Below are 21,948 nucleotides of genomic sequence, written 5' to 3'. Positions count from 1 at the left end.
GAATTAGGGACTCAGAAGATTATAAGGGCTGCCATATGGGCCACAGGTTTTCCAGATTCTTTCCAGCTCACCCATGCTACTGGATAGCTCACTTTTGCTTCCATTGAAGACATAACTACTGGCAACAAAGATGGGGAGGTCACAAAAATGTTTACCATGGTACAGAACTTTAGCACAAAAGCCATGAGTCTTTCCAGGAACTGTAGGAGAGGAAGGCTAGCAATTCTGACTCCATTTTAGTAAATGTTGATTGAACATTTGATAGTAGAATTGAAGCTCTAGGTGTGATCAAGTTTGCAGGGTATGTTTAATCAGAGACTGAATAAATGTTAGTTAAGATTCTTTGGTTTGGTTCTTTCATTAAGGGAGAAGTTGAATGTAGGTGACTCAGAGGCCTTTTCTGTGTTTTGTCCTGTTAGGAAACTTAGTCTGAACAATGGTGGTTTATCTATGGGGGCCTTGTTTTGGTTGAATAGAGATCCTAAGCTTTGCTGTTCACAATGAAACCTAACTTTACTTCAGATTGAGACTATTTACTTAATAAGATGCTTAATTGGTTTGAATAAAAGAGGGCTTAATAAGCAATCTTCTTTCCTCTAAACCAGGGGTTCCCAACCCCCAATCTGCAGCCTGGTACTGGGCTCTCCATTTGTGCAAGCAGCAGGTATGCCTGCTAAACCATCCCCCTTCCCCCCCTGCTGCCACTGCCAGTCTGCAAAGCCAGAAAGATTGGGGGCCTTTGCTCTAAACCTGTGATGGCGAACCTATGGCACGCGTGACACAGGCCTCTCTGCCTGCACACAAGCCCCAGTTGAGTGCCACCAAGCATGAGCCGCCCGCTTTGCAAAACACTACACAAGCCATCGATATACATCCCACAGGAACAGGAAGTACCTCACAGGAGCAGATAGAGGTGAATCCTAGAGAGACAGGAGATGAATGCTAGAGAGGAATAAAGCTGCATACAAGGCCAACATAACTCCTGTAACAGTGTAGGCATGCACAGGGGGGGTGCGTATATGTGTGCGGGTTACAGCCACCTCCGTGCCCCATTTTTGATCCCAGGAGGCTTCAGGGAGGCCTGCTAGGCCCACAAGGGGGCACTGGAGTGGGTCACATGTGCAAGTATTGGGGGGAGGGAGGTGCCGGGGGCACACAAACATTGTATTATGGATGTGGGTATGCACATACATGCTGTCATGTGCACATGCACATGCTTTTGGCACGCGAGGACAAAAATGTTAGCCATCATTACTCTAAACAAATACATTCTTACGTCTGTTCAAAGATCTGTGTTTGCTATAATTGTTTTCTGGTGGGAATTGTACTTAATAATTTATGATCAATAATTTTTTAAAAAAAGAATTTTATTGGTTTTTAAACATTTATAGGGAAAGGTAAGAAAGGTACATAGAAAATTTTGGCAGCGCCGGTGGTATAAATCCCCCCCCAATCTCACAATTTTTACAATGTTAAAAATAACGTATAAAAGATAAGCATAGACAGAATCTTGTTTTACATTATATCAACCATATGTTCAATCATCTCTTTCTTTGTCACTTTCTAGTATCTCAACAATTACAATAGTATTTCAGATACATTTATTTTTGTGACCTGAGCCTTTTCGATATTGCTCCCTCCTCCCTGTCCCCAGATGGAGCCACAGCCCCCCCTCCTTCATATCTTGCACATTACTACCTTTTTCACCACCTCCCCTATTTTCGTCCTCGAGGAGAGAACTATGTTTTTTAATGAAGGCTTCTGCCTCCTCCACTGTATTAATTCTAATTCTATTTTCCTCCCAAAAAAATCAACATTCCCTCTGGCAATAACCATCTAAACCAAACTCCTTTATTGTATAATTTCTTTGATAAGGAGGAATACTTCCTCCTTTTTTCCCTTATTTTTTTCGGAATTTGCTTAAGAATGGTGATTTCTTTATCTTTATATTTTAATGGTCCCTCCCTTTGGGCCCCTAGCACCTCATGGTCCTCCTAAGAAACTTGACATGTACCTCCCTTGGAACATTGTGTGTTCTAGCATATGCTGAATTAATCCTGTAAACCAGATCCATATCCCACCACAACTGTTCTTTATTTCTTTTAATATATTCTGCTAAAAGTGTACTCAGAATATCTTTAAGATCTTCATTTTCTGTTTCTGGTAGGTTCTGGAATCTGAGAAAAAAAGGGCATTCTTTAAAGTTCTATTTTTGCCATAAAGTTTTCTAGTTCTAAATTTCCCTTCCAGACCACCTTAACCTCTTTCCCCAGTCCAGATGCCCCCTCCTCCAACACCCTGATCCTTTGTTTATTTTCTGTTATATGATGTTGTACAGCTCTGAGTTCATCTTTGAGATCTGTCACCTCTTTTTTCAACTCATTTTGACCCCTCGTAATTTCCTGAAACATTTGGTTGACAGACAGTTCTTTTGAGCTTTCTCCAGTCCCTTCTTGTTGTAACACTGAAGTAATTTTCATCTGCTGCATACTTGGACAGGAGATGGCAGAAGCTGGAGTGGAAAATGACTTGCCCGTTGGTGGTTTCTTGGGCCCCATCAGGAAGCCCACGTAACAGGAGAGATCCAGAGCGCCTTCAGAGAGGGTATTAAAACAATTGCCAGAGGTTTTTTTCCCCCAAAGGTGGTTTCAAAAGGCAGGCTTCATTTATAGATACAAAGACGAAGACGGAGGGATACCATCTTGGCTCCTCCTTTCGCAGGGAGAAGAACAAGGAGTTCCATAATGTTTTTTTCCTTTTAAGAAGACAGCTCAGCGATCACCTCCTGCAGCTCTGATATCAATCTTTCTCACATAGTTAGTACAAGTGGCAAGTCAGCCTTTATTCTCTCTCCATTCCATTATAGAGAGAGATAGTTCAAATGCCGCTTTGTCCGAGGGGGGGGGGTAAAGAGAAAGAAACACCCCCCTCTAATCTTCCAGTTTCAAATGGATTGAGCAAAAATTTACAATAGTCTGCTGCTTATCTGTTAACGATGATCAAGGAGGTTAGAGGGGATCTCTCCCCACCGGCACTTCAGCCGCTCTTTTTCTGCTTAACTCTTTCCTCCCAGAGCCCATTCGGTGAAAGGGCAGGCAGCTGGCAGCTGTTTCATGCCCCCCCTCCGCTCCCCTGTACCTGAGGTGAGGCTGGAAACACCCCCGTCGGCTGCCGCCGAGTCTGGGGGATTCCAGCAAGCCGCCCTGCAGCAGAGGACCCCTCCAGGGCCCCCTGTGCTCCTAAAAGGAGCCCACTGAGGAAACGAGCAGCAGACAACACGTCCGTCACCTACAGGAACCGGAAGTGATCTCCTATGATCAATAATTTTGATTTAGGCAAAGGGAAAAGGGAAAAAAGGGGACCCAATAGCTCAGTGGCTAAGCTTGTCAATCAGAAAACAAAATCAGACTCAGCCAAAAAAAAGAAGAAGAAGAAGAGGAAGAGCAAATGGTGAACTTGCCAATCTCCCTAACATTTAACCAGCAATTGATTTCTGACAAGGAACTACCAAACCCCCTAACCCAGAGCCTTGGAGATCAGCTGGAGTTTTATGGGTCCTCGAAACACCAACCATCCACATCTCTTGAGGAACCTCATTCTAGAGGGCAAATGATGACACAGTAAAGGTGTGCTTCTGGGGTCCTGGTAAATAGAACTGTTTAATCAAAGAAACCTAGAACATGCCAAGAATGGTCAGTTCAGATTGGCTGGGCAGACAACAGCGGCTGATAAGCAGCCTCTCAAATAAGGAGGCTCTATGCTATGTAGGACTTTACAGAACATATGTCAGGCCTGAAAGCCATCTTTTTTTGGGGGGGGGGGACTTCGGGCCTGCCACACTTTCTATTATTCTACTATGCATTTTCTATTGTGAGAAAATGGGATATGGAGTTGGGTAATATGTAACCATAACAAAATTCTTTCTAGAAAGCCAAGGTCATCCTTTGTCTCTGCACCTGGCCAGAACTGGATGGGTGGAAGCGTGGCAGTGGAAAATTGGACAATGTGATGGACTTGTGAGTGTGGGGGCAGGATCTTGAACTTTCAACTGGGTGGGAAAACCTGGAAGCTTTCAGATTTTGGTTTTCCAAGATGTGCCAACATGGCTCTCTTAATAAATTGGAACTTTGAGGAATCCTTTGCCTCAGACTCTGATTTACCTTTGGATGCTATTTGGAACCCTGACATTAACCAGAATCTGTAAGCTTCCAGGTTTTCCCACCCAGTTGAAAGTTCAAGATCCTGCTCCCACACCTACAAGTCCATCATATGGTCCAATCTTCTTTTGGATGCTATTTGGAACCCTGACATTATAACCAAAATATTGAAATGTGCCATGAAGCAAACTGGCAACCAGTGCAATTTGCAGTGCATAGGTGACACTAGGTATCCCATAAACTGTCTGTGCTGCTGCATTCAGTTCTAGTTGAAACTTCAGAATAGTCTTCAACTTTAGTTGTTAATATCCTCACTTTTTCATTCTGGCAAATGAAGGGCACTTTCTGTCTGTGTGTGCATGCATGTGTACGCCATGAATTGGGAATATTTGTTACATAAAAGTTAATGTGAAAGAGATAATTCAATATCCTACAGCAGACCTCGGAGCAAACAATGCCTAAATCTTTAAACATAGAATGGAGATGAATGCTGTGCTGTGCTAATTTTATTTGTCTATATCTCCTCCATCTCACTCTAGTGCAGTCTTTTCTGCTGCAAAATAAATCCTTTGATTTAGCCATTTTGGGAAGCAGCCCATAAATTATAACTTAACTGTGGCCTTCTGATTGAAAATCCATACCAAGTCTATTTGCAGATTTGGATAAATTTGTAAGTTTGGAAGGTGGAAATGAATGAATGATTCCAATTCATCAGTTCCCAGCAGAATGAAGAGCTCTGGCCACTGCAAGAGTTTCCCAGTCATTTCAGTGAACAGGGAGAAAAGTGTAGGAGATGAGTAGGATGAACCCAAGGGAGGGGTCAAATGCATCATCAGTCTACAGTCCCTTTGCATCCATAAGAGACCTAAGTCCAGCCCACCTTAAATTTCATTGGCTTTTATCTACCATCAATTCGCTTTGACCATTAGTAGTTCAGATTCTTCTAGAGAGTTTAGCATACAATAAACCAATAAAAAGTGCAGAGAAGAGCAACCAGGATGATTAGGGGACTAAAGACTAAAACATACAATGAACAGTTGCAGGAACTGGGCATGGCTAGTATAGTAAAAAGAAGGACCCAGGGAGACATGATAGCTGTGTTCCAATATTTGAGGGGCTGCCACAGAGCCCCTCAAGCTATTTTCCAAGGCACCTGAAGGCCAGACAAGGAACAATGGACGGAAACTGAACAAGGAGAGATTCAACCTGGAAATAAGGAGACATTTTCTGACAGTGAGAGCAATCAACCAATGGAACAGCTTGCCTTGCTGTGGGAGCTTCATCACTGGAAGCTTTCAAGAAGAGACTGGACTGCCATTTGTCAGAAATGGCATAAGGTCTGCTTGGGATTAGACTAAATGACCTACAAGGTCCCTTCCAAGTCTGTTAATCTGTATCTATATGTATCTATTTACCAACAAACTAAATTTCACCTATCATCACTTAAGATAACCTATATTGCACTTAGATTCTATAAGTTTGACCTCCTTTTCCCCCACTCTTAGCTTTCTGGCTTCTCTAATTTATCGGATACTAATACTAATTACCTGAATTAATTTCATTGGGCTTTCTTAGGTGATGGGACTAAAACTGGCTGACCTAGTAGGTGGCTTAAATGGGTAACTAAATGTAGCAAAATAGTCTGTTCATTCTTTGATACTTTTCCATGGCTTTCAATACAAGCAATGATAATATTCTTTCTGATCACTTGGTGTGAGAGATTGTGGGGAGGGGAATAGAGGGAACAGCTAAATTGGTTGACAACTTATCTCATAAATTGCAACTCAGTTCAGGTGGGAAGAAATCTGGGGAAAAGCATCTGAAAGTGTTCAGAGAGTCTCCGCATTAATTAACTCATTATAAACAAGGCTGGGAAATTCTTCTTACAGCTTCCAAGGTTGTTGTATTTACTCTTAGACGAGCACTAAAAATACTTTATTGAAACTGTGAAGTTGTTCCTTGCTTGGTCTTACCTCATTGGGCAGAGCTTGATAGTTGGCAGGAATGGGACTGTGGAGTATTATTTTGCAATGCTTTCAGTTCTTGGACATCGTGTCCCGAAGACTGTTGGGTTATAGGCAATGGTGCTTTTTGAACCTATTCCCTAGAACTGGTTGTTAACTTTCTAAGCAGTTTGGAGAACTGGTTGTTAGAAGAAATCTCATTCCCCCACCTGACTTTACATGGCTAATTCTGTAAGGAAGGCAGGAAGGAAACATTATGGCAGTGTTTCAGCCTTATCTTTATTGCCCTGCTTACAGAAACTGCCTCTCCGGTTAACCCTTATTACATTGTAACAACTAAGGCGAGGCGCCCATTGACGTGAGTCATGTTGAGTTGGTCACGCCCATCCAGTCACATGACCATCAAGCCACGCCTACCCAGCTGGTCATTAGGGCAGAGAACCGGTTGTTAAATTATTTGAATCCCACCACTGATTATAGCAGTGTTTCTCAAGCTTGGCAACTTGAAAAGGTGGTTCCAGTTCAACTCCCAGAATTCCCCGACCAGACTTGTCAAAGTTTGCACATCTTAAAGTTGCCAAGGTTGAGAAACAACTGGCCTATAATTTCTATCTTGTTTTCTAAACAAGATTCAACAGTGACTGAGAAACTGTCTCACTATTATATTAGCCAACTTTGATTCTGGCTTACTTTTTGGTGATCAATCAACAGTACCAATTACCTATTGAGTTTTTTGGAAAAGTTAGAATAATGCAAAGTGCAAAGTGAAGGTTCATAGGGGCTTGATATACTTAGTGAATATTTTATTAAATAAAAATGTGTACATTAATTTTAAGTAGTGCAAATGAAAACACACATATGTTACTTTTTTTTCCCATTGAAATTCAATAGCATGAAGCTCAGAGACTTTAGAGATCACAAAAATGAAGCTGTGGGATTGATTTTACTCACAGGTTATCCCTATTCCAATCTACACAACTTTGATTTTCAAGTGACTCCAAAATACATCTAGCTCTCATGATATAGTATTCAGCTCCGAGAACTTAATACAATACAATACAATACAATACAATACAATACAATACAATACAATACAATACAATACAATACAATACAATACAATACAATACAATACAATAGCAGAGTTGGAAGGAACCTTGGAGGTCTTCTAGTCCAAGCCCCTGCCTAGGCAGGAAACCCTATACCGTTTCAGACAAATGGCTATCCAATGTCTTCTTAAAGACTTCCAGTGTTGGGGCATTCACAACTTCTGGAGGCAAGCTGTTCCACTGATTAATTATTCTAACTGTCAGGAAATTTCTCCTCAGTTCTAAGTTGCTTCTCTCCTTGATTAGTTTCCACCCATTGCTTCTTGTTCTACACTCAGGTGCCTTGGAGAATAGTTAATAGTTAACTTAAGTCAATTCTCTTTTCCTAAATCCGATAATGGGTTGGAGTCAAGTGAACAAACTCAAATCACAATAACTTGATTATACTGGCTAGAGGAAAGCAAACTTATATTGGCTTGAATCGGAATGAACATAAAGATTAGGGGGTATAAGAGATCCTCTTAAAGATTTCAGGGACCGTTTCTTGGGGACCTTGGAGAGAACAATGAATAACATCTGTCTTGTATAACTCTAAAAAATGTTTCTTTCATCTTGTGTTCTTCCAGATATTTTTCCCCATTAATTCATGTAAATAGGAACAATGCAGTGAAGATCCTGAGTATGACTGATAACTGATTACACCCCAAGGTTGAAAGCAATAATTTATAATGCAACAATTTTAAAAGGCATTAAATTCCACTAAATAAAACCACGTCGGACTTTTGATATTACTTAAAGACCATTTGGTTATGGAGGCATCTCTCTGCTGATCTAATATTCCTCTCATACATGTAGTAACAAATAAATATTTCATGATGTATTTAGCATGCTCCTTCCTTGAGTAATGAACGGAATAATGCATCACCTACTCCGAAAAGCCATGTGCATGTGTACACATACTTTGCTAAAGGCTGCTGACAGTGTGGAAGAATTTAGAAGGAAATTGCAATGGGGAGTACATCTGCTTTAGGGTAAAATTCAGAATGAATGAATGTGTGTGAGAGGAGGATGAATAATGAATATATTACCCATGGGTGCTCCCAGCGACCCAAGGCTATGAGCGAAGTAGAATTTCCCACTTTGACATGCTCAACCACAGTCTTAAAGAAACTGGGTGAAGAACAAACAATTTATTTGGAGAAGACAGAGAATTATTGGGGACAATTGTCTTGCTATTGGCAATTTTGCTACATGTTCACAGAATCATTTGTGAACTGGTCATCTGGATCGCCTGGCTAACCAGGGAAGACTTGTGTAACTGATCTGAAATTCAGGGAAGCCAAGAACAGGTAAGGTTCTTGTCCCTATTGATAACAGCAATAACATAGCTAACTCATCAGATATTTACATGGACTTTAAGATGCAGTTTGAAAAATAGTTACTTATATTTTACACAGACTTCTCATGAATATGAGAAGTCACTTGGCTAAGTCTCTTAATTTCATATGACTCTCAGTCCAGGGTATGTTATGTTGGCCAAGAACATGAGCTATGGGGCAGTTAATATCTTACCCAAGTCATGATATTAATTACCTAAAATATTTAGAGAAGGCAGCATATACATGTAATACAAATAAAATGAGCAAATAATAAATTACTTAAATGCCTTCAGAAAGCCATTGTAGGAAAATACCAAGCTCTCTTATACCCAAAGGGATATGCAGCAAATGGCACTGAAATGATCATGAGCTTGCAGTGATGTTGTTACATAAATGCAGCAAGTAGGTACAGGTAATCTTATTGACATCAGTTAGAACTAGAATTTTTATTACTAAGCAACATCATTGAGTCAACATATGATTAGACGAAATTTTTATTACCATTTTTACCATGATTGTTAAGTGTACCACACTATTGCTAAGCAAATCCCGCTTCCACAATTGCCTTTGCTGGGGAAAAGCCAGCTGAGGTTGCAAAACATGGCAACCATTGTAAATGCAAGCTACTTGCCAAGTGTCTGAATTGTGATCAGGGGTTGTGCAGCAGTTGTAACTTTGAGGACCACTCTTAAGTCAATTTTTCTGAGGTTGTTGTAACTTTAAACCATCTTAAAATGAATGGTCATATGTCAAGGACTATGCATTATTGTGCCCCAATGTCTCATGCAAGGACATATGTTATACAGTTTGTGTGATGATGTCCTCAGATATTACATCATTCCCCCACACAACTTGCCACAGCCAAGTCACCATGGCCAACTGGCCACAGCCAACTCATCCAAGGGATACACTAATATCAAAGAAATGATGGAAAAGAATCATCAAAGAAAGGATACAAAAGGAGGCACACAATGAAATGTGAATGATAAATAACTAAATTGAATTGTTGAATTGTCCCACAGAAAATTGTTGTGTAGCAAGTTGGCCATGTTGAGTTGCCCCTTGGCATGTTATCCCAGGCAAGTTGGCCACAGTGAATTGACTGTGGCAAGTTGTCCCATTCTGTTCCCATGATGCTCATATTACACTAAGCCATCCCTTCCAGCCCCACTCTTTCTTCTCTCTCCCTCCCTCCTTCCTTCCTTCCTTCCCTAATTAGAGGAAACATGCAGGATTGATGTCAACCCCATTAGACAGGCCAAACAAACACATCAACACCACAGGAAGACTAAAACAATCTTTATTGAGATTGGAGATATTTTATGTCTGTGTCCTAGATTTATTTATCCTAGGAAAGTATAATTAGGGAAGAGGTAATTTTCTTGCTACACTAATGCCTAATTATAGGTGGGATTAGAGAAGTGCTCTGTGGATATTTTAGGTTGATGTGGTGTGGTCTCTAGTAGCTACTTCAGTTGTCAGTTTGCAATTCTTTCCCAAAAGAGGAGGATCTAATAGCCTCTACAATATAAACACAAAACAAAATAAAACATTTGGCATGTATTGTCGCCAAGAAAAGAACATGGACTTATTCATGTTGTTAGCAAAATTCAAACTCTGTTTGGAAGAGACTTTATATTACTATTTAAATGTAACTGGTACCAGTGATGGGTTACCAATATTTTTACTACCGGTTGGGTGCACTCACGATGCTTCTGCGCATGCAGAAGCCTCCCACCGCCGCTACTACTGGTTTGTCAGATCCGGGCTGAACCAGGAGCAACCCACCTCTGATTGGTACAGGCTGTGACTATAACACAGAAACAGCTCGGAGTTCAAGAGCTAATGTCCTATGGTTCCCAATTCCCAGGCTGCGGTCCACGATCAAGCCATGGCCTATTCAAAATTGGGCAGTGTGAGTGGCTGACCGGAGTGCACATGCCACTGAACCTGTGCAGATGGTGGCCCAGCGAGCACTTGTATCCATGCATGCTGGCCTGCCACTTGTGCAAGTTGAGCCACGTACGTCTGTGCCAGCCCGCCACTTGCACAAGAGCTCCATATGCATGCATGCAACAGCCTGCCAGTCACACAACCCAGCTCCCCTCCACCCCAGCTGGGCCGCCAAGCTGCCAAGGTTGGATACCCCTGACCTATAGGATCTCCTGGCAAAATCCCTATCCAATTATACTGCACAGGTACAGTATAGGTGGTACCTTGCTCAGTAGTAGTAACTGTGAAAGGGATCTTGGAGTCCTAGTGGACAACCATTTAAATATGAGCCAGCAGTGTGCAGCAGCTGCCAAAAAAGCCAACGCAGTCCTAGGCTGCATCAACAGAGGGATAGAATCAAGATCACGGGAAGTGTTAATACCACTTTATAATGCCTTGGTGAGACCACACTTGGAATACTGCATTCAGTTCTGGTCACCACGATGTAAAAAAGATGTGGAGACTCTAGAAAGAGTGCAGAGAAGAGCAACAAAGATGATTAGGGGACTAGAGACTAAAACATATGAGGAACGGTTGCAGGAACTGGGTATGGCTAGTTTAATAGAAAGAAGGACTAGGGGAGACATGATAGCAGTGCTCCAATATCTCAGGGGTTGCCACAAAGAAGAGGGAGTCAAACTATTCTCCAAGGCACCTGAGGGTAGAACAAGAAGCAATGGGTGGAAACTAATCAAGGAAAGAAGCAACTTAGAACTGAGGAGAAATTTCCTGACAGTTAGAACAATTAATCAGTGGAACAGCTTGCCTCCAGAAGTTGTGATTGCCCCAACACTGGAAGTCTTTAAGAAGATGTTGGATAGCCATTTGCCTGAAACGGTATAGGGTTTCCTGCCTAGGCAGGGGGTTGGACTAGAAGGCCTCCAAGGTCCCTTCCAACTCTACTATTGTATTGTATTGTATTATTGTAATTCTCTTGAAATAAGTCATCTGTGAATTCTTCCTTCAGCAGCAATAAAGAGGTTTTTTTATGCAATTTATTTTTGTGTTTTAGCACTTAGACTTACATACCATTTTACAGTGCTTTACAGCTCTCTCTAAGCAGTTTACAGAGTCAGCCTATTTTCCCCAACAATCTGGCTCCTCATTTTACCAGCCTCAGAAAGATGGAAGGCTGAATCAAACTTCAGCCTGGTGAGATTTGAACTGCCAAACTGTAGGCAGCGGGTGATCAGCAGAAGTAGCCTGCAGTACTGCACTCTAACCACTGCACCACCGTCGCCCAATTCTTATCGGCAATTGGTAAGAAAAGGACAGGAAAGGAAAAACTCTCATGGTAAATATCTTTTTCTTATGCCTTTCTTATGCTTTTAAGACACAGCATAAAAGACATTCAAACACATATAGCAATAACTTTAAACAACATTAAACTATTGAGCTCTACATGATAATTCTCTTAGTAGCCAGCTGGGACGTATTCACTAGTCTTCTTTCATACACAGATTAAGTAGCCTCTTTAAAAATGTGATACATTTTAGAAATACAGCTCACATTTAAATAAATTACAGTAACAGTTTGTCTCTAAAAAAAATCTCATACAGTAGTTAAACTCTCTCTCTCTCTTCTAGGTGCTTAATTTTTCTTCTTCTGGGCTGGAGCTTTCCCTATAGGGCTCATCTGAATCTCTAACTCCATCTCCTTTCCTTGGCCCACCTCCCTTGATTCTCTCCCCGAGTCATTTCCTCACTGATGGAATTGCCTGCCTCTGCCTACCAGGTTGACTAAGGTTTCAACAGTTCTAATATCTTTTCTAGATGCAAAGATAGCAAGATGCTATCTGCTTTTGTTGGATGCAGGAGAGAGAAATCATAAATGGATAAAATGCTTTGGGGAGAAAAGCCTCACATTTTGTTCCTTCACCTTGTGCTTACTCATGAATATATTTTGAGCCAGAAAAAAAGAACTCTTCTCAGTGTTGGTTCATAAACACCTTTCCTTTCTCCTGTCTCTTGAGACAGGAATTTAAACATGGGGTCCCTTACATTATTCTTGGATGGATGACCACCTATTCCCTAAATTAGCCTTTTCTCCTTCCATTAGATTAGGGGTGTCGAACTCGATTTCATTGAGGGCTGCATTAGGGTTGTGTTTCACCTCAGGGGGGTGGGATGGACATGTCCAGGGTGGGCATGTCCAGCTCAACATCACTCATGTTCGGGGGTGGGGGTGGCAACTCGAGCACTGTGCTGGCAAAAACAGGCTCTTGAGCTCCATTTTTGGCTGCCACGGTGTCCTGCAACCCTCTGCCAGTGAAAATGGAGCCCTCCTGTGCTCCGTTTTCACTTGCAGAGGGTTGCAGGCAGTGGTGGGTTTCAGTTTATTTTACTAACAGTTAGCTCATGCACATGCGCTTGCGTGATGCTCCTGCACATGCACAGAAGCATCTGGGCGTGTGGGCAGAGCCTTCTGCTGCCACCACTACCGGTTCACCCAATCAGGGGCAAAATGGCAGAAACCCAGCTCTGGTTGCAGGAGGCTGTGGCAGCCAAAAATGGAGCTCGGGAGCCCGTTTTCGCTGGTAGAAGCACTCTGGGCCAGTCCTTCACTATTTCCAGGGTGACCCCACAGGCCTGATCTAAGTGTCCCATGGACCGGATCTGGCCCCCGGACCTTGAGTTTGACACCCTTGCATTAGATCTACTTTTACTATCTGATCCATAAATGAATAGTTAAACTGTAGTTTTGGAAGTCACCCAGCCGTTCAATTTAACACAGCAATTTCCTCGGTGTGCATCAACTTTTAAATTATTTTATTTCTTCAATTCTCTTGCCACCAAATGGGCTGCATAAATATAAACAGCAGGTTGGTCCAGAGATTATCACTATAGTGACTGCTGTATCATTATACTGCTGTTGTTCACTGTAGCAACATGTTCTTTCCTGTTTTTATACAAGGCTGAAATAATGTACTAAATGCAATTCAGGTGAGGGAATAGAATGGGAACTCATCAAATGTTCAGGCAACACTAACCTGACAGGAAGAACCGATGCCCCAGATGATAGGCACAAGGTCCAGATGGACCTTACAGACTTGAACACAGGGTCGTATCCAACAAAATGAAATTCAACATAGAAAAGAATAAGGTCTTACACTTAGGCAAGAAAAACCAAAAGTATAAATACAGGTTGGCTCAGCAACCTGGCTCAGTAACAACAACTGTGAGAGGAACCTTGGAATCCTAGTGGACAATCATCTAAATATGAATCAGCAGTTTGCAAAAACAGCCCAAAAGGCCAATGTAATTCTACTTTGCATTAACAGAGGGATCGGAGCAAGATCATGTGACGTTCTAGTACTATATTACAAAGCGTTAGTAAGACCACATCTGGAATACTGCAAAAAAATGTTGAGACTCTGGAAAGAGTGCAGAGAAAAGCAACAAAGATGATTAGGGACCTGGAGACTAAAACATAGGAAATGGAAAAACTTGACTTCAGAAGTTGTGGGTGCTCCATCTCTGGAGGCTTTAGGAACAGACTGGACAACCATTTGTGTGAAATTGTATAGAGCAGTGATGGCGAACATTTTCAGAACTGAGGGCCCAAATCGGAATGTGCGTGCATCTGCTAGTGCGCACCAAAGCTCTATAAACCCAAAGACCAGCTGCCCAGTGTGCATGCGCTTGCTGGCCACCTGGTCTTTGGGTTTCCAGCATGTGCCAGGTGGTCTTTGTGCACACTGGAGTGCTGGAAACCCAAAACCAGGTGGCTGGTGTGTGCGTGCGCCCTGGCCAGCTGGTCTTCAGGTTTCCAGCTCTCCAGCACACGCCAAGACCAGCTGACCAGGACAAACATGTGCACTGGCCAGCTGATCTTCGAGTTTCCAGTGCTTCAACACATGCAAAGACTAGCTGGCCAGTGTGCATGCATGTGCCAGAAACCAAAATAGCATCTGGTGATGGTGCGGGTGCCCACATAGAGGGCTCTGCATGTCACTTCTGGCACGCATGCCATATGTTCACCATCATGGGTATAGGGACTCCTGTATGAGGGGTGGGGGTTGTCTCTGCAAAATCTTATACAGTAGTTATTCTCTCTCTTTTTCTTCCAGGTTGTTTAATTCTTCCTTCTTGATTGGACCTTCCTCTATCTGGCACATCTGAATCTACTCCATTTCTCCTCCTCTTGGCCTACCTACCTTGATTCTCTCCTTGAGTCATTTCCTCAGGTTGGAACCAGGAGGTCTTTGCACCTATGCCAATTTGTATAAGTTTGCTGGAAGGTAAATAATGAATTAAAAAGAGCTGGAAATAATAGTAACAATAAGTCTGAATAATTAATCTCTTATGTTCAAAATTTTAAGAGTTGAGATGGAAACAAAGATCTATTCATTAGTAAATAAATGAATTGACCAAAGCTTTAGATAAATTGCAACCTTTAAGGAATTTTTTAAAAAAAAGATATTGCAGGATGAAGAAAATTATTCAGGGAATTCAGTTATTGATCGCATTGAAAAAGCTCCCTCTCTCATTTGTAGTGATTTTTAAAATGCTTTTTGTGAAAACTGTTTTCTTGTGTTGCCTCACCTTTGTTTAGTGAAGTAATTTACTGCATCCAGAATGAATTAGCAAAGTCATTATCACACCAGTGAAAACTTAAGCACAAGATTTCCTTTGGAAAGGAGACACGTTTTGAGTGTTATTAAATCTTTTTCTAGCATAGGTGCTAATTAGATGTTTCTGCGGTTTACTCCGGAGATATTATGGCATCAAAATAAGGAGCCAGGAACTGAAATGTCTTTGGAGACTCTCAGTCATTCAGGACATGGTTGTCACAAAGGTGTTCTTTTTAAAGAGGCAACTGACTTTCTGGTTTTTCTTTGAAGGTGTTTTGCTTCTCATCCAAGAAGAGCTGAAGAAGCTTCTTCAAGGAAAAGTGAAATGTCTTCAAACAAGAAATGCCAATTGCCTCTTGAAAAGGTAACTTTGGGAGAGCCGGGGACCAAGAGATGTTTGGGGAAGGGCAGTTGTAGTCAGTGAAACAGGTCAAAGAGAAATGTCAAGTTCCTTAGAGCTTCTTCGCACTACTTTTCATTGTTTTTTTGGAGATTAATTCAGTGATTGCTTCCATAGATAGTCCAGGACAGAAGGGACAAGCTGTGGATGGGGACTGTTGGGATTTATGATTTAAGGACATCTACAGGCTCCCAAATTCTGATCCTTGTTCTACACAAAAGGTCTCCAATTGCCTAGGGTCCATATTAACTGAGGGCTCTTGTTATGACCTTGAAGTATCTAAGTCCAGTTTCTGGACTATGATACTACCTTAATATATTGTTGCTCCTGGACTTGTTAGGACTGATTGCACTTTATCTCCCCTCAGATATCCCCCTCTTCTTCTGTAGCTCAGAGACATAGCAAGTCCAGATTTATTGCAGGTTCCTTCACTTTAGGAATAATAACAATAAAAAGGCATTGAGAAGCCCTAACAAATTCTTGCTTCTTCTCCCTACTTTGCATTGTTCTTTTATAATTGTATTCCCCTATAAAATATTTGTTTGCCTAGAAGAAGAAAAAAAATATTGCTACTGCCTGTTCCCTTGAGTTAAGCAGCCAAGCACAAGCTTTTAATAAATTTATACAGATATAATTTGTTCCCAATTTCAAATAAATTCTGACATTCCTCTTCCCCTCTGCACCAAAAGACCAACATTATGGAAGATTATATTATAGAAAGAAAAGCCAAGAAGCAAACTTTATAGAGACTTTGGTCACGAGGGATTACTCAACTATCCTAATCCAACATCTCTTATCTCCAAAACCATGGAATCATAAATTATCACCAATCAGGAACCAATTGGGGATTGTCAAATGCTGCTGTTAATTGATTCTACCAATTAACACCTTATCCAAGCATTCTGATGAAGATTCTGTAGCCAAACAATTTTTTTTGATAGTGGGCAGAGTACAGTTTCTAAATGAAAAGCCTGCTGTTTCATTTTAGTCTGCACTAATTAACAAGTTCCCCTCCATCACCAAAATGCCCAGAAGAGAGAAAAAGATCTCTCCTTGTTTTTAATTGCCTTTTGACCTCCTCGGTTCTGCTATCTTCAAAGTTTCCTCATTTGACAAATTAAAATGCTGTTGATGCTTAAGAGAGAGAAAGAGAGAGGGAGGGGAAGGGGGAGAGAGAGGGAGAGGGAGAGGGAGAAATTTCTTTAGACCCAGAGGAAACTTCTTTCTTGCATTACTCCAATTGTTTGAAGGAACTCTTCACTAGGCAATGATTTCAGCCTATTTTCTGCCTTCCAGTTAATATATGTAGGTGAAGGCATCCCAGGTGACCCCCATGAAAAAGTTATTTAGTAACCTGCAAACTCAGCATATCTGCCAGTTGTGAATGTCTGTGTGTGTGTTTGTGTTGCAAAGCAAAGAATTAACTGAAGAACCAAGGAGAAGCATTTTTGCAACCCGCTGTGTTTTTGTGTCTCTTTAATCGTGCCGGGTCAGACCTAGATTCCCTGTTTTGACACTTTCTAGGCAAGACAGGTAAACCAATCATAAAAACCATGGTGGTCTCAGTAGCACCCTGCTCCCCCCCCCATTCATCTATGGTGAGTTGCACAGACAAATGAGAGATTAAGATCTAGTCTTTCCTGAGACAAATTTCATTCCTGTGACTTAATAGATACAATAGTGCAACTTTTTGGCAAAAGTATGCCTTCTGGATGTATGTATGTATGTATGTATGTATGTATGTACCATGTATGTATGCATGCATGCATGCATGCATGCATGTATGTATGTATGTATGTATGTATGTATGTATGTATGTATGTATGTTTATATGCTGGTTTTGTTGAATTCGGGTCTTTTCCCGTGTAAGATTGAGATTGTCTTTGCAACGTTTCGGCAAGATCTCACCTGCCATCTTCAGGCTTGGGCTTAAAATGGGAACGGGGCTGCCGTCTTTCTGTAAATCTTGGTGGGAGGGGATGGGGTGCTGGCTTTGTTTCAGTAAGTGGAATGATTGGTTGTGTGGTTGTATCATGGTTGGTAGATTGGTGCTGATTGGTGCTGGCTGTGTGTGCATTGTTGTTTTGTATTGTAACGGCTTGGGTGGTGGGTGTTGTTCGTTTGTTGGCTAGGGCTGGTTTCCAGATGTTTGGTAGGCGGAAGGTATCATCACGTTTATTCATGTTGTGGGGGTGTTTCTCTATTTCGATGGCTTCCATAATTATTCTCTTGTTGAGGTGTTCTGTTTTGGAGATTAACCTGGCTCCTTCAAAGTTGATTTCATGTCCTGTAGCTTTAAGGTGCTGGAAAAGGGAGGAAGTTTTTTCTTTTTTTCTTACTGCGTTCTTGTGTTCTGTGATGCGTGCATTTATCCTCCTATATATATTTGTCCTATATATATTGCCGGGCAGATTTTGCATGGTATTTTGTAGACTCCTTGGTTTTCCAGCTGGATTTTGTCTTTGGGGTTTCTTAAGATGTTGGCTATTTTTTGGTCAGTGGTGAAGGCTGTCCTGATATATGCTGATCTACGAAAACATACATACATACATACATACATACATACATACATACATACATACATACATACATACTTATTTAACTTGGGTTCAAAAATCAGCATTTCTGTAAGGTAGAAAAACAGAGACGTTTGCTGTGGGTTCCTTGGTGCTCTCTGAGCCTGGCTGTTTTCTTGCAGATATTTCATTATCAAACTAGTGTTGGAAGAAATGTCCTTCTGGGTTCAGTTCCAAGTGGGGAGAAAGACACTGGAAACATGGTGGCTGCTTGGAAGAAATGATTTAATTGTGGACAGGACCACTTGGTTTGAAGTCCTGGGGGAAAAAGCACTGGGGGGGGGGAAGACTCAAACTCCCAGGTGCCGGGGGTCTTAGCTAACTTTGTAGGCTGTCTCCATGGTAAGCTTGGTTGAGACTTGCTGGGTGATGTAATCTTCCCAGGTGCCATGTAGTGAGATAGGTAGAGGGCTAATGCTATCATGTCCTGAGTCTTAATCCCATCACCCTGGATCTGAAGGGGCAGAGAACTGCAGGAAGCTGCTTTGTCTTTAACAGCATGTTTATCCTTTACTCATCCAGGGAAGTATAATATTCTCCCTTTTAAATATTTCCTAGAATATTTCATTCTTCTAGGAGGGGTGTGTGTAACTAACTAACCATGTTTGCCTAGTGTAACTTAGTGTAACTTCCTAGTGTAACTTTCTACAGTAGGCAAACATGGTTAGTCCTAGCAGGGAATGACTACGTTGCTCTCTTTTTATATATACTAGTGGCTTATCCTGTCAGTGTATGGAGTGTTCTTGGTGGTTGCTTGAGGAGGTTGTTTGTCTGAGTTGATAGTTCTTTGATTTGATAGTTCTTTTCTGAGTTGATAGTTCTTTGACCAGTATAGGTGGTACCTTGCTCAATAGTAGTAATTGTGAAAGGGATCTTGGAGTCCTAGTGGACAACCATTTAAATATGAGCCAGCAGTGTGAAGCAGCTGCCAAAAAAGCCAACACAGTTCTAGGCTGCATAAACAGAGGGATAGAATCAAGATCATGTGAAGTGTTAATACCACTTTATAATGCCTTGGTAAGGCCACACTTGGAATATTGCATTCAGTTTTGGTCGCCATGATGTAGAAAAGATGTGGAGACTCTAGAAAGAGTGCAGAGAAGAGCAACAAAGATGATTAGGGGACTGGAGACTAAAACATATGAAGAAGGGTTGCAGGAACTGGGTATGGCTAGTTTAATGAAAAGAAGGACTAGGCGAGACATGATGGCAGTCTTCCAATATCTCAGAGGTTGCCACAAAGAAGAGGGAGTCAAACTATTCTCTAAGGCACCTGAGGACAGAACAAGAAGCAATGGGTGGAAACTAATCAAGGAGAGAAGCAACTTAGAACTGAGGAGAAATTTCCTGACAGTTAGAACAATTAATCAGTGGGACAGCTTGCCTCCAGAAATTGTGAATGCCCCAACACTGGAAGTCTTTAAGATGATGTTGGATAGTCATCTGTCTGAAATGGTATAGGGGTTCCTGCCTAGGCAGGGGGTTGAACTAGAAGACCTCCAAAGTCCCTTCCAACTGTGCTATTGTATTGTATTGATTGTTTACTTCTTGATTGTTGATTTACTAGCGTTAATGATAGTGCATAATGTTATGGCTGGTGAGGAGATGTTTTGGCCTTTTTGTTTCCTTTTTGGCTTTTTGATTGTCCCTTTTGCTTAGAGTTAATAACCTTTATGGATACAACATAGTGGCAGTTAGTTCAGCATGGAAATTTGTGGGTGCATATTTTTTTTAAAAAAAAAACAATTAATACACATGCTTATCACGAGTTCATTGTAACTGAGTGCAGAATTGCTTGACACTTGCCTTATAATCAATAGTGTGTTTTCAATTTGAGTAGTCGTAACATTCCGTGTGGTTCAAATTAAATTAAATTCAGCCTCTATTTTAATTTATGTTTGAAACCACAGTCCTTCTGCTTTGGTTGTTTTAGAAATAGTGTAGAAGTATATTATTTGAAACTCAGTATCATCTGGCCAGTTAATTTTATATCAACTTGACAAAAACTTAGTTGGATAGAATGTATGAAGAATGTTGATGGCGAGGTAATATAGCAATAATTAACACAGGGGTTGAGAACCATCCTTTCTAGGTTTGCTGGGGATTTAACAACATCTGAAGGAGTACAAGTTGCTCATCTTTGGTTGGTTTCCTCTTATTTTCCAAAACAATTCCCTGATATGCTTATTGCATGAAATTCAGCTGTATTTGAAAGGTTACAAACTGACTGTTGACTGTTGATAGGGCTTTCATTTAATTTATGAATTTCAGCAACATCTGGACAGCTGCAAATTGCCCACTTTGGGTAAGCCTTGTTCTAATCTTCCGAAACAATATGCTGTTTTTGTCCTACGGCAGTACATCAGTATGCCTGGGAGTCAAACAATGATACAGGCAGTCTTCTGGTACATACAGATGTGCAATTTCCTAATAATGAATTGAATGAGTGAAATAAACAGATAATTCACTGCAACTTTCTTTCTTTTTTTTAAATAAAACAAACGGTATTATAACTTTCAGTATCTCATTGTCAGGCATTCATTGTTTCTTTCAAGTGTTTGAGTTTAAGTTTTCAGGTATGATGGAAGAAGTCTCTTGGTATGTTGGAAGAAAAGTCCATCTGGGTTCAGTTCCAAGTGGGGAAAAAGTCACGGGAACTATGGAGGCTGTTTGGAAAGATGGTTTAATGGTGGACAGGACCGCATGCCTTGGAGCTCCTGGGTGAAAAGGGGGATCACATACTTCAAGTTGTTGGGTGAAGAAAAAAGGACCGAGATGCTGTGAGTGCCTGAGTTTTATACCCTCTCCTGGGTCCCACCTTAGAACTTCCTGTTCTGGTGTAAGAAATGTATTCTGACTGGTTGTTAGACTCCCAGGGGATGGTGGGTCTTAGCTAACTTTGTAGGCTGTCCTGAGACCCAAGCTTGTTTGAGCCTTGCTGGCTGATGTAATCTTCCCAGGTGCCATGTGGTGAGATGGGTAGATTGCTAATCTTACCTTTGTTATGTAGAATAAACTGGCTCAGGCCTTAATTGACAAAGGGGGGCAGGAAACTGTAGGGAGCTGCTTCATCTTTAAAAACGTGTTTCTCCTTTTCTCATCCAGGGAAATAGAATATTCTGACTTTTAATATTTTCTAAAATATCTCATTTTTCTAGGAGACGGAGGGGTGGGTGCTAACTTCCTACAGGTAATAACATTTTTTTTTGGATCACCAAATCCTAGACAAAATGGCAAAAATGTACAGCATATGTGCTAAGATATAGCTACACGCCGTCCCTTGATTAAGAATGTCCAATTTAAGGACAATCCTGAGATAAGAACCGGCTGCCTATTACTAAAAATGGTAGACAGCAGTCTCTTTCCTTGAGATGCAGAACTGCTGAAGTCATGCAATGTTTTTCACTGCACACTTTTAATATACAATCTGTTTTCAGTGGTTTACAATGGTTTCTGAAAGCATTGCATGTCCTTAGCAGTTCATCAGCTTGAGGAGGGAGAAAGCTGTTCACCATTTTAAGTAATAGGTAGCCTGTTTGCAAGTATGAGTTCCAACACATAGAAATTTGAGTTAACGACAGGGTTAGAACTTGCTCTTAGGCCTGTATATAAAAATAAGATGCCCCCATTGTTGGCTGCTATTTTTTATGCTTAAAAAAGAACAAAACAACATCATGAATGGAGTTTGGTAATTAAGGATATGGATCTGGTCTGGGGAGATCAGACTGAAGTACTCACTTAATCACAGAAATTATTGGGTGAATTTCTCCCAATCACTCCCATAGCAGCTTCATAGGATCAAATTGGGAATTGTACTGTATATGGCATCTTGAGTTTCTATAGAAAATATTGGATTGA

Source organism: Natrix helvetica (assembly GCF_964273705.1).
Source record: "Natrix helvetica genome assembly, chromosome: 1".
Classification (NCBI taxonomy): Eukaryota; Metazoa; Chordata; class Lepidosauria; order Squamata; family Natricidae; genus Natrix; species Natrix helvetica.
Note: the sequence above shows the minus strand (reverse complement) of the source record.